This window comes from Schistocerca gregaria, chromosome 7 (genome assembly GCF_023897955.1).
Source record: "Schistocerca gregaria isolate iqSchGreg1 chromosome 7, iqSchGreg1.2, whole genome shotgun sequence".
Taxonomy (NCBI): domain Eukaryota; kingdom Metazoa; phylum Arthropoda; class Insecta; order Orthoptera; family Acrididae; genus Schistocerca; species Schistocerca gregaria.
Genome location: NC_064926.1, coordinates 80,445,830 through 80,461,544, shown reverse-complemented (window position 1 = coordinate 80,461,544; position 15,715 = coordinate 80,445,830). Strand labels below are relative to the sequence as shown.

Genomic DNA, 15,715 nt, shown 5'->3' with positions numbered 1-15,715 from the left:
AGACGAATTCACTGTGTTAAATGCGACCGACTACATCTTGTTTGATATCGAGATCGATAAATCGATGGGAAACAGTATCGTTCGAAAACAGCACTGTAGAAAGATCCTTTGGAGATTTTTCATCGAGCGTACATTGTGTTATGTCTGCCACATATTGTTTTGTTAAATTCTCGTCGATAGGGTGCGCTCTGCCCTCTCGTGCAACCGGTACCTGGTCAACAAATACGATGCTTCATGGTTTGTTCATTCACAGATTGGGCCGCCTACTTCATAGTTTTTTGATTTCTTAACAAATGCTAAGGACTGCACCAGTGGTACAGCTGAGAACATCCTTGGCCTCAGGTTCGAACCACTCCACTACTTGAAACTTGAATAAAAATCTTCAGCAATGGCTGGCCGGTGTGACCGAGCGGTTCTAGGCGCTTCAGTCTGGAACCGCCTGACTGCTACGGTCGCAGGTTCGAATCCTGCCTCGGGCATGGATGTGTGTGATGTCCTTAGGTTAGTTAGGTTGAAGTAGTTCTAAGTTCTAGGGGACTGATGACCACAGCTGTTAAGTCCTATAGTGCTCAGAGCCATTTTTTAGAAGACGACGATTTCTGGTCAAGAAAGTACAGGATAATATCAACAGCAGTAGAAAATGATGTAACGGGAGTAGTATTTGTTAAGAATTGATGCTTATTATGAACAGTGCAGTGACAGGGCTGCTCTCATCAGAATCGATAGCAAACCAACGCCGACAACAATAGTTTAGCTGTACACTAGGACATTACAAGCATAAGACAATCTGAGCAGTTCTCTTAGACTGTTCGCAGATGATGCTGTAATTTACCGTCTAGTAAGGTCATCCGAAGACCAGTATCAGATGCAAAGCGATTTAGAAAAGATTGCTGTATGGTGTGTCAGGTGGCAGTTGACGCTAAATAACGAAAAGTGTGAGATGATCCACATGAGTTCCAAAAGAAATCCGTTGGAATTCGATTACTCGATAAATAGTACAATTCTCAAGGCTGTCAATTCAACTAAGTACCTGGGTGTTAAAATTACGAACAACTTCAGTTGGAAGGACCACATAGATAATATTGTCGGGAAGGCGAGCCAAAGGTTACGTTTCATTGGCAGGACACTTAGAAGATGCAACAAGTCCACTAAAGAGGACAGCTTACACTACACTCGTTCGTCCTCTGTTAGAATATTGCTGCGCGGTGTGGGATCCTTACCAGGTGGGATTGACGGAGGACATCGAAAGGGTGCAAAAAAGGGCAGCTCGTTTTGTATTATCACGTAATAGGGGAGAGAGTGTGGCAGATATGATACACGAGTTGGGATGGAAGTCATTACAGCATAGACGTTTTTCGTCGCGGCGAGACCTTTTTACGAAATTTCAGTCACCAACTTACTCTTCCGAATGCGAAAATATTTTGTTGAGCCCAACCTACATAGGTAGGAATGATCATCAAAATAAAATACAGAAATCAGAGCTCGAACAGAAAGGTTTAGGTGTTCATTTTTCCCGCTCGCTGTTCGGGAGTGGAATAGTAGAGAGATAGTATGATTGTGGTTCGATGAACCCTCTGCCAAGCACTTAAATGTGAATTGCAGAGTAGTCATGTAGATGTAGATGTAAGACGACGAGGTACAGTATATGAGGAGGATACTGCACGGGTTATTCAGTACGTAAAGTGAGGTGGAAATCTAATAGTCATGAGGGACTGGAGTGCGGTTTTAGGGGGTGAAGAACAAGAGATGGGTTTCTTTCGAGTGTGTCATCAGTTTTTTTACTGGTTTGATGCGGCCCGCTACGAATTACTCTCCGATACCAAACTTTTCACTACAGAGTAGCGCTTTAACCCTAGGAGACGGTTACAAGGAACTGTGAGATTGGTGGTAGGAATGAAAGACTAACTGAGTTCAGCAATAAATTTCCGCTACTAATAGCGAATACTATGTTCAAGAATCATAAGAGAAGGAGATATATTTGGAAATGGCCGGGAGGTATGGGAAGATCCCCGTTTGATTACATCATAGACTTACAGAGATTTCGAAATGAGATATTGGATTCTAAGGCGAACCCAAGAGCACATATAGACTCAGAAAACAAATTAGTAAAGATGAGGAAAAGGCTGAAGTTTAAGAGACTGAACACGAAGAACCAATGTGCAAAGAAGTGGCATGCGGCAATACTGAGGAATGAAGAGATACGCATGAAGTTCTCTTAGGTTATAGATACTACGATAATGAATAGCTCGGTACACAACTCAGTTGAAGAGTATGCACTCATAGAAGTTGGAAAGAAAGACTTAGGTACAAAAAAAGTAACTGCGAAGAAACCTTGTGCAACAGCAGAAATACTTCAGATGATCGCCGAAAGAAGTAAGCACAAAAATGGCCGAGGAAATTGAGGAATAAGGAAATATATGTCACTTAAAGTAGACGCTTAAAGTAGTATATGAGTTTTGCTATTTGGGGAGCAAAATAACTGATGATGGTTGAAGAAGAGAGGATATAAAAAGTACACTGGCAATGGCAAGGAAAGCGTTTCTGAAGAAGAGAAATTTGTTAACTTCGAGTATAGATTTAAGTGTCACGAAGTCGTTTCTGAAAGTATTTGAATGGAGTGTAGCTATGTATGGAAGTCAAACGTGGACGATCAATAGCTTAGAAAAGAAGAGAAGAGAAGCTTTCGAAATGTGGTGCTACAGAAGAATGCTGAAGATTAGATCCTATTCAATACCTCCTCATTAGTTATGTGATCTACCCATCTAATCTTCAGCATTCTTCTGTAGCACCACATTTCAAAGGCTTCTATTCAGACAAATTTAAAACCTCAGCTCTTGGAATAAGGCCGGCCGCGGTGGTCTAGCGGTTCTAGGCGCTCAGTCCGGAACCGCGCGACCGCTACGGTCGCAGGTTCGAATCCTGCTTCGGGCATGGCTGTATGTGATGTCCTTAGGTTAGTTAGGTTTAAGTAGTTCTAAGTTCTAGGGGACTGATGACCACAACAGTTAAGTCCCATAGTGCTCAGAGCCATTTGAACCATTTTTTCTTGGTATAAGTCAGGAAAGATAACACACACACACACACACACACACACACACACACACACACACACAACACTAGTGCCATGTCACAAAACAGAGGGACAGATGTAAAGCTACCTCACTTGCTAGTTCGTAGTCATTCGCCACCAGTACCTCTGACTTTGGCCGTGTTTGGTGGTACTAGTATTCAGTGTGTGTTATCTTTCCTTACTCCAAGAACCGAGGTTTTAAATTTGCCTGTACATCGCCTGTCCGTTGTAGTTGTGCCATGAAAATGGCGCTGTGTACTGCCGCCGAAATATCGGCGGTCGCTGTAAATATTACCTGGCTGAATTCCCGTAAGTCGTTTGAAAAGAACCCTTGTTATTAAATTACTAATTTAACTTTTATTTTGTATTTCTGCGTATTTTATTAATTCGTATTTCTAGCCACTGCATAGACTATCTCACTGCAGGCTCTCAGCTACAGGTTATCATTTGCAGTGAATTAGCTGCGGGGCATGAAAATAGGTGTGCGTGTCTCGACACTATGACTACATCGAGCTATTGTTTTTAAACAGAGCGGTGCGTGACCCCAAATACCTGAAATCCGATCAACTATAGCTAAACACACAGGTGGTTTGCTTGTATGAGATACTGTTGGGAAAAAGCAACTACTCAGCAATAATTGTTAGACACCGTCACATAGGGGATACAGTATTAGATCGAAAATCTAAAAAAGTTTTGACGACGTAAAATCAAATAAAGCTAATGAGATAGATAACATTCCATCAGAATTTCTAAAATCATTGGGTAAAGTGACAACGAGAAGACTATTTACGGCCGGCCATTGTGACCGAGCGGTTCTAGGCGCTTCAGTCCGGAACCGCGCTGCTGCTACGGTCGCAGGTTCGATCCTGCTTAGGGCATGGATGTGTGTGATGTCTTTAAATTAGTTAGGTTTTTAGTAGTTCTAAATCTAGGAGACTGATGACATCAGATGTTAAGTCCCATAGTGCTTAGAGGCATTTGAACAATTTTTCACTATTTACGTTCGAGTGTTTTGTGTGAGACGGAAGATGTACCATTAGACTTTTGGAAAAATAAACATCTACACAATTCCGAAACTAGCAAGAGCCTACAAGTGCGGCCATTATAAAAAATTATTCAAATGGGTCTGAGCACTATGGGACTTAATATCTGAGGTCATCAGTCCCCTAGAACTTAGAACTACTTAATCCTAACTAGCCTAAGGACATCACACACATCCATGCCCTAGGCAGGATTCGAACTTGCGACAGTAGCAGCAGCGCCCGTTCCGGACTGAAGCGCCTGGAATCGCTCGACCACAGTGGCCGGCTGGGAATTATGGCACAGTCAGTTTAACAGCTCATTCAGCCCAGTTGATGACAAGAATAATATACGAAAGAACGGAAATGAAAACTGAGGTCCTCTTAGATGACGACCAGTTTGGCTTTAGGGAGGGTAAAGGCACCAGACAGGCACTCCTGATTCTGCGCTTGACAATGGAAGCAAGACTGAAGAAACATTAAAAGACTTTCATAGTATTCGCAGACCCGGAAAAGCGTTGAACGAGAAAAATGGTACAAAATCTTCGAAATCCTGAGAAAAATAGCAGTGTGCTATATGGAAACAGTGGAAATATGCAATATGGTCAAGAAGCAAGATGGACCAATTAGACTGGAGACCAAGAACGAAGTGCTAGGACTAAAAAGAGTGTAAGACAGAAATATAATCAGAAATATAGTTTTGCGCACCTACTGCTCAATCTATACATCGAGATGCAATGACGGAAATAAAAACAAGTTCTGCAGTGAGATTAAAATTCAGGTGAAAGGGTATCAATGATAAGATTCGCTGATGACATTGCTATCCTCAGCAAATGCGAAGAAGAATTACAGGGTGTGCTGAATGAAATCAATGAGTCTAATAGTATAGAATATGTACTGAGAGTAAATCGATGAAAGACGCAAGTAATGAGAAATAGAAGATATGAGAACAACGACAGACTTAACGTTATAACCCACAATGCAAGGATCAAGGAGGGCAGGAGTACGAGGAAATTAGTGTTTAACGTTTTGTCGACAAACAGATCATTAGAGACGGAGCACAAGCACTGATTAGGGAAGGATGGGGAAGGAAATCGGCCGTGCCCTTCCAAAGGAACCATCCATGCATTTGCCTCAACCAATTTACGGACCTCATGGAAAACCTAAATGAAGATGGTCGGACGCATGTTTGAACCGTCGTCCTCCCCCAGTGTGCTAACCATTGCGTCAACTCGCTCGATGCAAAGAGGCCATGAGAAGCAAACTAGCACTCATAATTAATGAATGGTGGTATGGCATTGTTAGCCGGGAGACCCCATGCGGGGTTGTTCGACGCCGTATTGCAAGTCCTTTTTAGCTAACGCCACTTCTTTTATTAAATATGCCTCTGAACTTTTTATTAAAAAATAATAAAAGGAGAAAGGAAAGGGTATAATACTTCATTATATTTTATTTGTTGTTCATTTTGTTCTTAGTTTGTTCTTGTGTATTTATTTGGATTCGAACGCTGGTCTCCTGCCCACTTTTTTTCATCTTTTTTTTATTTATATAGGTATCAATGTGCGAACAGTCATAGTTAATCAAGCCTAGAAAACTAAAACAGAATGAAGACGCCATCGAAGATATTAAACGTAAATAACGTGAAAAGAAAGCTACCACGTCGTAGTTAGGCTTCCCAGCGACTGCGCCCACTGATAAAGATTGTTCAATATATGCTCGTTTGCAGTTCGTTCTGACCTCATCTGCCACTGCCTGGAGCATTCCAGCTGCACGGCGGGCTGTGAAAGGCACTCCATAGGTAGTTTGCGAAGCATTGTCGATATCTGGTATGCCCGGAAATAGCATGATGTCTTTCTTGCAAATAGAGTCAGAAGTCAAGGAAATTCTTGTGTCCGTCACGACAGAGGTAATGGACCGCATGTCCACGTATCCAGGAGTTGATTCGAGTCGTGGGGTAAAATGTCTCATCCGGAAACAATAACGTGCGTGCAGATATATGCTCCAGCCTAACTCGCAAGAGATAAGCCAGCATCTGCCGCACTAGGTGCCAAACCGGTTCCGCCTCTCCACAGCTGAGGCGGTGCTCGTCAGATTTAGGGGGCGGCGTTGCATCATGTCGTGATATATACGTCGAGTCGTGGCCATCTGTGGTGTCGTGAGCGCTACACTGCAATAACTTTGTTCTAAATATAAAAGAGGGGCGCTGGGATGTCCTGTAGTGGCACCGGCGCTCTTAGTGAAGCAGGTCGGATCGCCGTCAGAAGCAGACTCGTGAGGCTCGTAGGACAACGGCGCAGCAGACATAAATGTGAGCTAACATAGAGGGCAATGGCCCTATCACGGACGTTGACTAGGCCGAGACCACCTTTTTCCTTGGGGAGGGTAAGAGATACGTATCTGATCTTCAGTAACATACCAGCGGTGACGAAGTATCCCAGCGCCGCCATAATGCTACGAGTCAAGGGTTTCGGAATGGGTAGCGTTTGGGCGACATGCGGTGTGCGGGACGCATGGTATACATTGGCGTAATCCGCCCGCTGAACGATGTTGAGGGATCGCAAGCGCTGATTTGCAATTCCGGCTCTAATTTGGTGAAGAAGGCGTCGATAATTGAGCGTCGTCGCGCGTCGCATGTCGTTCATGAAATCTAAGCGCAAGCAGCGGACAGTATCACTGAAGCGTAAGGGGGCAATGTGTTCCTGCGGTAGCCCAATCCCGATGCTCAAGACGACGTCAACGTTGATTTGGCTACCAGAAGCTGTACCGTAGGTTGCAATCCAGTCCAACGCCGCGGCCATATCGTCAGCTCCTCGTATGACGATCATCAAATCACCCGCATATGCGGTGCAGCGATAATTGGAGCCGCCGAACTGTATCCCAGTGAGCCTGTCTCGGAGACCACACAACAAAGGTTCTAAGGCCAATGCAAACAACAATGTTGATAATGGACATCCCTGTCGTACTGATCGGCGGATCGGCATGGGTGCCGTCAGTCTTCCATTAACAAGAACTCGAGAAGTAGCCCCATGCAGAAGGCGTGTCAACACTCTGATAAAGGGGTCGGGATATTCTATGCGCCGTAGAACGGCCGTGAGGAAAGTGTGGCCCACACGGTCAAAAGCCTGGCTAAAGTCGACAGACGCCATGGCTGCCGGCAAACGTCTCACCCGTGCAAGGGAGATGAGATCTCTGTAACGACATAACGGAGTTCTGATGTTGTTGGGTCCCCCCAAGGGCATCTGATCCCTGAACAGGGCGTGCAATAGTGTGCTCCGAAGACGTTCTGACAGCAGCCTCGAAAAGATCTTGAAGTCGCTATTCAATAACGTTAAGGGGCGATAATCGCGGACATGATTCCGTCTCTTCGGCTTACGTATGGGGACAATCAGTCCTTCTAAGGCAACAATATACCCGGGGACATCAATTACTGACAAATTTCAACCCAGCACGGTACCAACAGTTGTTTAAATGCTCGATAGAACTCTAATGGTAATCCATCGATTCCTGCTGATTTATGGGGAGCACCTTTACCAATGGCGTCTAGCACTTCCTCTTCTGTTACTTCTCCCATTGAAGTCGGTACCATGTCTGGTGGAACTGTACCGTGGACATGTGCTGAAACGGTGTCTATAGTTGCCATATCAGGGAGCACTGCTGAATAAAGTTGAGCGTAATGCCAATACAAGGCTTCTGCTATATCTGCTTGTTCTGCCACGAGCGCCCGTCGTCCGTTATCATGTCGGTTACCAGTGCCCTACGGCGCCTCCTGCGTTCTAGGAGCACGTGGTGCATAGATGGCCTTTCTGACTGTATCATGTCTGGAGCACGCGACCGTGTAACAGCGCCTTGTAAATGATGGCGTGCTAAGGAGACGAGCTGCACTTTCGCGCGATTATGATCTGCCGGTCAGGTGAGGGCTCCATAGCGAGACATTCCCGTAGGACGGTGTAATAAAAGTTTTCGGTGCTCACTTCGGCGAGTTGCGAGTCAATGGTGATACACACAACACCCTGTTATCTCGAAGCAGAGAAAATCCCTGACCCCGCCGGGAATCGATCCCGGGACCCCGGGCGCGGGAAGCGAGAACGCTACCGCATGCACACGAGTTGCGGACACTATCACTCATAAAAAGGTCATTATTGACCACTGGTATCGAACGCAGGCCTCAATCTGTGGATGAAATTTCTGAGAACGTACGTTTGGAGCACAGCAGTGTACGACAGTGAATCGTGGGCTGCGGGAAATTTGATAAAGAAGAGAATCTAAGCATTTGAGACGTGGAGCTATAAAAAACAAGGTGGAATGGAAAGCTAAGGAATGAGGAGGTTCTCTGCAGAATCAGCGAGGAAACGAAGAATATGGAAAACACTGACAAGACGAAGGGCAGGATGACGGTATCGATTAAAACATCAGAGAATAACTTCCATTGTACTAGAGGGAGCTATAGAGGTTAAAAACTGCAGAGGAAGACAGAGATTTGAATATATCCAGCATATAATTGAGAATTTAAGCTACAGTTGCTGCTCTGAGGTGAGAAGGTCGGCACTGGATGGAAATTCGTGACAGGCTACAACAAATCGGTCATAGGGACGATGACTGAACCAAAAACTAGTTGTTTTTTCTTATCTATAAACTATTCTTAATTCTTATCTTTCCAATCAGGGTGCCTAGTTTTTAAATGATGGTGCCTCTTACTAGATACTTTGGAAGTATTCGGAACTAGCTTGCCATATAACATGCAAAGAAGTGAACCGTTAGAGTCAAGAAATACGGAATTGAAGTAAAATTCGTCACACTTTCTTTCTTCACGTTTATTGAGTCGATAAAAGATCTTACTGCTTGAAACTACGGAGCTTGAAATCGTTACATCACCTTTACTGAATTTCACATCTTGATCGGAAATCTTTGACGTTAATGCCGCGTCTTCTGGCGGAACCACCTTCTAACTTTCAAACCAACATTTTGCTGCAACACCTTTAAGCCAACGAATCATTCTATATTTTAAAATAAACAGTTTAGTTGCATAATTGAGCAACATAGAATAATATCGCCAAAAAAGATTGATTTTACCTCAGTAGTCAATAACAAAGATTAATCACATATGCTGTGGTCCGAGTGCGGTGCGCAGATTCGCCGTGCCGAATTGGACCGAGCGCTGCAATCGTAAATTCGAGTAGGAACTGCACTCTGTGCTCCATGGCATGGATTTGTGAGGGCACGGGCAGTGAAGCATGCATAACACACCGACGAAAACTTTCGAGGAGGTTCAAAGTGATTGTGAATAAGAGAGAGATGGAGACAGCATAAGTAGTGGAATGTTCGCGGGACATGTGTAAATTGGACGGCGCATGAAATAGAGAGAGAGAGAGAGAGAGAGAGAGAGAGAGAGAGAGAGAAAGCGTCTGCACTGTTGCTGTGTCCGTGTATACTGACGAGTATTGAGTTGCCAGGCTATACAAGCTAAATTCTTTTGTTTGTAGTTTTTGATCGTAGCATTGTTGTCGATTATTTGCAGCTTGTTGTGTTCCCTCATTTTCGGCTACTATTCACCCGGAGAAAAACAACGAAATTGATATAACAACAATAATTAGTGTTGTTTTTCTCAGTGTGAGACAAGACTTCATGTGTTTTGTTCATTAGAATATTTTTCTTTTTTTCAGAGCCCTCGTAGAGGCCATGTAGAGCCACAGGGGCCTACAGAGGCCACTTTGGGTAATACTGGTATAATGTGATATATCGCACAATTACAACTGGAAAATGCTATCTTTTCTAAATCATAATGCAACCAATTATTTCCAGGCTGGACTATGAAAGTACCCATTCAGTAGGATCAAGAGCACAGAATGGTAACTAATCAGTATACACTCAAGAGCAAAACACTGGACATACTGTCAAACTGAATCTTTTAATTAACACGTTTATTTTTGTTTCAAACCTAGGTACCCTAATATGAAATTACATTCATTTGTCGATGTTGCATTCCTTACCATAGATGCCCTAAGGCAGATTTTCCTCCATATGACCATGCATTTATCAACAATTTTAAAAAAATTGTGAGTATAAATTTATAGCTTGTAGGATATTGTAAATAAATTTCAGGAAACTAATTTTTTACCCGAAAACATGTGCGTCATTGTTTCTGGGGTATGTTTATTACCTAGAGTAGCCACCTGAAGCGTACCAGTCACTAACTGATGCATACAGCGGAGACAGCAGAACTGTACACAGTCTTCCGCAAAAATACCGGTCTTCGTGTTTATGCAACACTGTTACGAGAGAACTACGTCAGTTGTCTTCCAGTATTTCCACTCTGGTTCTCTGATCATCTGCGTTACACTTCAGCATAGGCTATACGAATAGTTACGTTCCAAACATTGAGTCTCAGCATTACTTAGACGCCTGACATAGGGCAGACAGAATATTAGAGAAGTGCTCTAAAATATGCGCAGTTTACTCAACAGATGTGTTGTAAATACCTGGAGAAATCAAGCCTTCAATTCTCATTCCGTACTTCTTCTTTCTGGTGTGTTTCATAATGCTTTTCTTTGTAACGTGATTCCCAGCACCATAAACAACGTGACAGGCTCCTAACGTTTAGTACTATTTTCGTAATTATTTACTATTTTCATCTTTGTTTACTTTCTGCCCCTTCTATTATAAGGTGGTATAAAACATTTAGTCCGGATTATATTTCGTACACCCTTATGGCAGGCGACCCAACTAACGTCATCTGTCCCAGGTGCGGATGATTCAAGTTGGGATGCCTCTCTTAAAATACCTCAAACACTTACTAGGCCACTTTTATTTTGCCCACCCTATATAATAATTCGAATCCCAAAGAAAGCAGGTGTTGACTACCAGTTTAATAAGTCACGGCTGCAAAATTCTAACGCGAATTCTTTACAGACGAATGGAAAAACTGGTAGAAGAGAACCTCGGGGACGATCAGTTTGGATTCCATAGAAATATTGGAACACGTGAGGCAATACTGACCTCACGACTCAGAAGAAAGATTCAGGAAAGGCAAACCTACGTTCCTAGCGTTTTATAGACTTACAGAAAGCTTGACTGGAATACTGTCTTTCAAGTTCTAAAGGTGGCAGGGGTAAAATACAGGGAGCGAAAGGCTATTTACAATTTGTACAGAAATCAGATGGCAGTTGTAAGAGTCGAGGGACATGAAAGGGAAGCAGTGGTTGGGAAGGGAGTGAGACAGGGTTGTAGCCTCTCTCTGATGTTATTCAATCTGTATATTGAGCAAGCAGTAAGTAAGTATTAAAATCCATGGAGAAGAAATAAAAACGTTGAGGTTCGCCGATGACATTGTAATTCTCTCAGAGACAGCAAAGGACTTGGAAGAGCAGTTGAACGGAATGGATAGTGTCTTGAAAGGACAATATAAGATGAACATCAACAAAAGCAAAACGAGGATAGTGGAATGTAGTCGAATTAAGTCTGGTGATGCTGAGGGTATTAGACTAGGAAATGAGACACTTAAAGTAGTAAAGGAGATTTGCTATTTGGGGAGCAAGTAGATGGTCGAAGTAGAGAGGATATAAAATGTAGACTGGCAGTGGCAAGGAGAGCGTTTCTGAAGAAGAGAAATTTGTTAACGTCGAGTATAGATTTAAGTGTCCGGAAGTCGTTTGTGAAAGTATTTGTATGGAAGTGAAACATGGACTATAAATAGTTTGGACTAGAATAGAAGCTTTCGAAATGCGGTGCTACAGAAGAATGCTGAAGATTAGATGGGTAGATCACATAATTAATGAGGTGGCATTGAATAGGATTGGGGAGAAGATTTGTGGCGCAACTTGACTAGAAGAAGGGGTCGGTTGGTAGGACATGTTCTGAGGCATCAAGGGATCACCAATTTGGTATTGGAGGGCAGCGTGGAGGGTAAAAATCATAGAGGGAGACCAAGAGATGAATACACTAAGCAGATTCAGAAGGATGTTGGTTGCAGAAGGTACTGGATGATGAGGAAGCTTGCACAGGATAGAGAAGCATGGAGAGCTGTATCAAACCAGTCTCAGGACTGAATACCACAACAACAACATATTTGCACATAACAACAAAAATGGCTCTGAGCACTGTGGGCCTCAACTGCTGAGGTCATCAGTCCCCTAGAACTTACAACTACTTAAACCTAACTAACCTAAGGACATCACACACATCCATGCCCGAGGCCGGATTCGAACCTGCGACCGTAGCGGCAGCGCGGTTCCAGACTGAAGCGCCTATAACCGCTCGGCCACTCTGGCCGGCGTACATAGCTACAGAGTGATAGTGTGTGTAGTGCGGGGGTGTTCATTTAAAAAAAAATTAAGAAACTTCATCATATCACTGCTCTGTTTCTGTGTCTGCAATAGATTTCGGTTCTTTTAGTACCATCCTCAGGTTAACTGTACCAAAACACAATTAGTCTGCAAAAAGTGCATATAGTCATACTGTTATGCAGTACTCAACTGAAACAGCAGACGACCGACGCGAATGCCTTTGTTAACAGCACGACATCACCTGCAGTGCCTACGCTGGGCTCGTGGCTATACCGGTTAGACCCTAGAGCTGGAAAACCGTGGCCTGGTCGGGTGAGTCCAGATTTCAGTTGTTAAGAGCTGATGGTAGGGTTCGAGGATGAAGCAGGCCCCACGAAGCTGAGGACGATGGTTGTCAACAAGACACTGTGTAAGCTTGTGGTGGCTCCATAATGGTGTGGACTTTATTTACAGTGTATTTGCAGTGGTCCAACTTCTAACAACCCTACCACAACAAAGGTCAAAATTTAATAATGATTGTGGTGTTGCTGACACTGCTAAATACTGCATTTTCGGGCAACAACAATGTTATTATGTGGCAGGTGTCATTAGAGCACAGTTAATAGTCATTTCATGTAATAATGAATAAACTACACACTCATCTTTTCGTGTTTCCCACGCTAGTCTGGTTGTAAAATCATGGCTCAATCGTCGAAAATGTAGGTGGTGATGATTCCAAGCTCGGATGCAAAGAGGCCTAGGTTTTATTCTGCTATATTCAAAAGTTTTGTAGATGCGCTTCACAAACTATTCTTGAAGACTAAACCTTTCAAACTTAGCACAATGGTGATGTAAAAAATAATCAGTACTCCGAATTTAAGTTACACTTCCTTTTTATTGCTTTTGTTGCAATATCACGTAACACACAAAACATCACTTCACATTTTCTTCCTGTGTTGTCCATGTTTTACTGCTGACGCTCTGCTTCATCCCACGCTTTGGTGTGGGTGAGCACATGTTTTTCAACGATTGTTACCCATGTTTTCTGTTCCGTTTTATATTCCTGTTCTGGGATTTTTCTTGACACCCGTCTCACTAAGTTACTGAACGGGCTTTGAACACCTTGCTGTCGTGCGCCCAAAACCCCTCTACTACTACTACTATCACTTCACAATACAAAACATACTTGAAAACATCTTCCTCACTGTTAAAGTTCACATTTTATAAGCGGACGCCCAAGACTTGATCTTTTCAAGGTCCGACTCTCTAACAACTAACGAATCGCTTACGCGCCCAAAAATCAAGAGTTACAAGTACGTCAAAGATCATAGTGACAAAAGAAAGAATACACATAGGAATAATATCATTGTAAATATAAACATATCGATGTATCAAAGTACCTCTACATTAATGAAATCAAATCTGAATGTTAACTACTTTACAGAAACACAGTAGAATATTGCTGGTATCGAGAGGTTCAGGTGAGGCACCGTAATGGTTATGTAAGTCATGTACCATTACAAACTGAACCGACCAGTGCCTAGAAGTAGTTATGTTGGGCTACTTGGAGACCATTTCGATTCATTCAGTGACTTTATTTCCCAAAGAAACGATGTATTTCTATGGACGATGATGCGCCATGTCACTGGGCCAAAATTGTTCGCGACTGGTTTGGAGAAGATTGTGGACAAATCGAGCAAATGATTTGGCCACCCATCGAACATTTATGGGACATGACATAAGAACGTAGGCTTCCGCGGCCGGTGTCATAGTGATTAAAATTCTTCTGGATGTTACGCCGCGTCGTTGCTAAAAAAAACTAACAACAATAACAGACTAAAACCGACGTTTCAGCCGAATTGCAACGGCCTTCCTCAGGGTACGATTGGTTTTGCATGAGGATAGGTGCTTCTATTTATTACAGACTATCGATGTCTGACGTCACTATTGTAAAACTTTTAATTGGCCATGTAATATGATAGGCTAGTCATGAAGTAAGGGAAGATGGAAGGAAAGGTGTTTACGAACTACGGTGTGAGTGCGGAGCTACCTACATAGGAGAAACAGGTAGACCTGTCAGCTTACGAGTAGCAGAACACGAACGCTATGCACGATTACAACAACATAATAAATCGGAGATAGCGGAACACCGCCGTGACTGTGGACAACCTATCAGGTTCCAGGAAGCCCGAGTACTGGCGGAAGAATCGTGGAAGCGAGAAAGAAAAATACGCAAGGCGAGCGAAATTATTAAGCAGCCTGACAACATCAACACAGAAGATGGCTACAAACTCCCGGCGTCCTGGCTGCCGGCCATCCCAATCCAACGGGCATCGAGCGGTCGCGGGGCAGAAGCTACGCGGGACACGGGCGTACCTGCACAAACAGCTGAAGAGCAACTGTCAGTCCACTTCCGCGCACACCAGGAGGAAAACTTGCCGACCAGAAGCCGGACGCTGATTGGCGGACAGCGACCAATCGTTGGCGACATGGACATCCACGAATAGCCTCTTTCCTTCCATCTTCCCTTACGTCATGACTAGCCAATCATATTAGAGGGCCAATTAAAAGTTTTGCAACAGCGACGTCAGACATCGTTATTCTGTAATAAATAGAAACACCTATCTCCATGCAAAACCAGTCGTGCCCTGAGGAAGGCCGTTGCAATTCGGCCGAAACGTCGCTTTTAGTTTATTATTGTTGTTAGATTTTTAGCAATGGCGCGGCATAACGCCCAGAAGAATTTTAATCACTACATATGGAACATAATCGAGAAGTCAGTTGGCGCACAAAATGCTGCACCGGCAACGCTTTTGTAATTATGGACGTCTGTAGAGGCAGCGTGGTTCAGTATTTCTGCAGGGGACTTCCAATGACTTGTTACCTCTATGCCACATCGAATTGCTTGCGCTATGCGAGGTGAAACGTGGCCCGAAACCACATTAGCAAGTGTCTCGTGGCTTTTGTCACCTCAGCGTATAATCAAACTCGGAATACTAAAGTAAGTGTCAAACATAAACATCGACCGTTAGAATACAAAGCTTCACTTTTACATAGTAAATTAAACTTAGAATAAAATGCGTCGGTATGTAACTGCAGTAACAGGTAGGTTTTAGATTTGTCGATTACAGCAACATCTAACACTAATAGGAAACAATGGTTTGAGTAAACTGTACGTATCCGAATATGCAATAAAAAGAAGGGGTGGGGGGTGGGGGTTGTCCCATCTCAAAATACAGGAGGGGTGGTTCGGAGGTGCCCAGTTGCACAGCCACACGTCATCTCTACTGATATTAAATTTTCAGCTAGAACAGTTTTTTCGTATGATAGGTCGTTTTAGAGAATGAGATTTTTCACTCTGCAGCAGA

General features: G+C 43.4%; 1 protein-coding gene across 1 annotated transcript in view; it reads right to left on the bottom strand.

The window, feature by feature from the left end:
* LOC126282005 (protein white-like) overlaps positions 1–14,832 on the bottom strand; it is a 254,448-nt gene extending 239,616 nt beyond the window's left edge. Inside the window, exon 1 of the mRNA XM_049981397.1 lies at positions 14,724–14,832. The gene's annotated coding sequence lies outside the window, so the exon portion shown is untranslated. The remainder of the gene's footprint in view (positions 1–14,723) is intronic.
* Between the last annotated feature and the right edge of the window lie 883 nt (positions 14,833–15,715).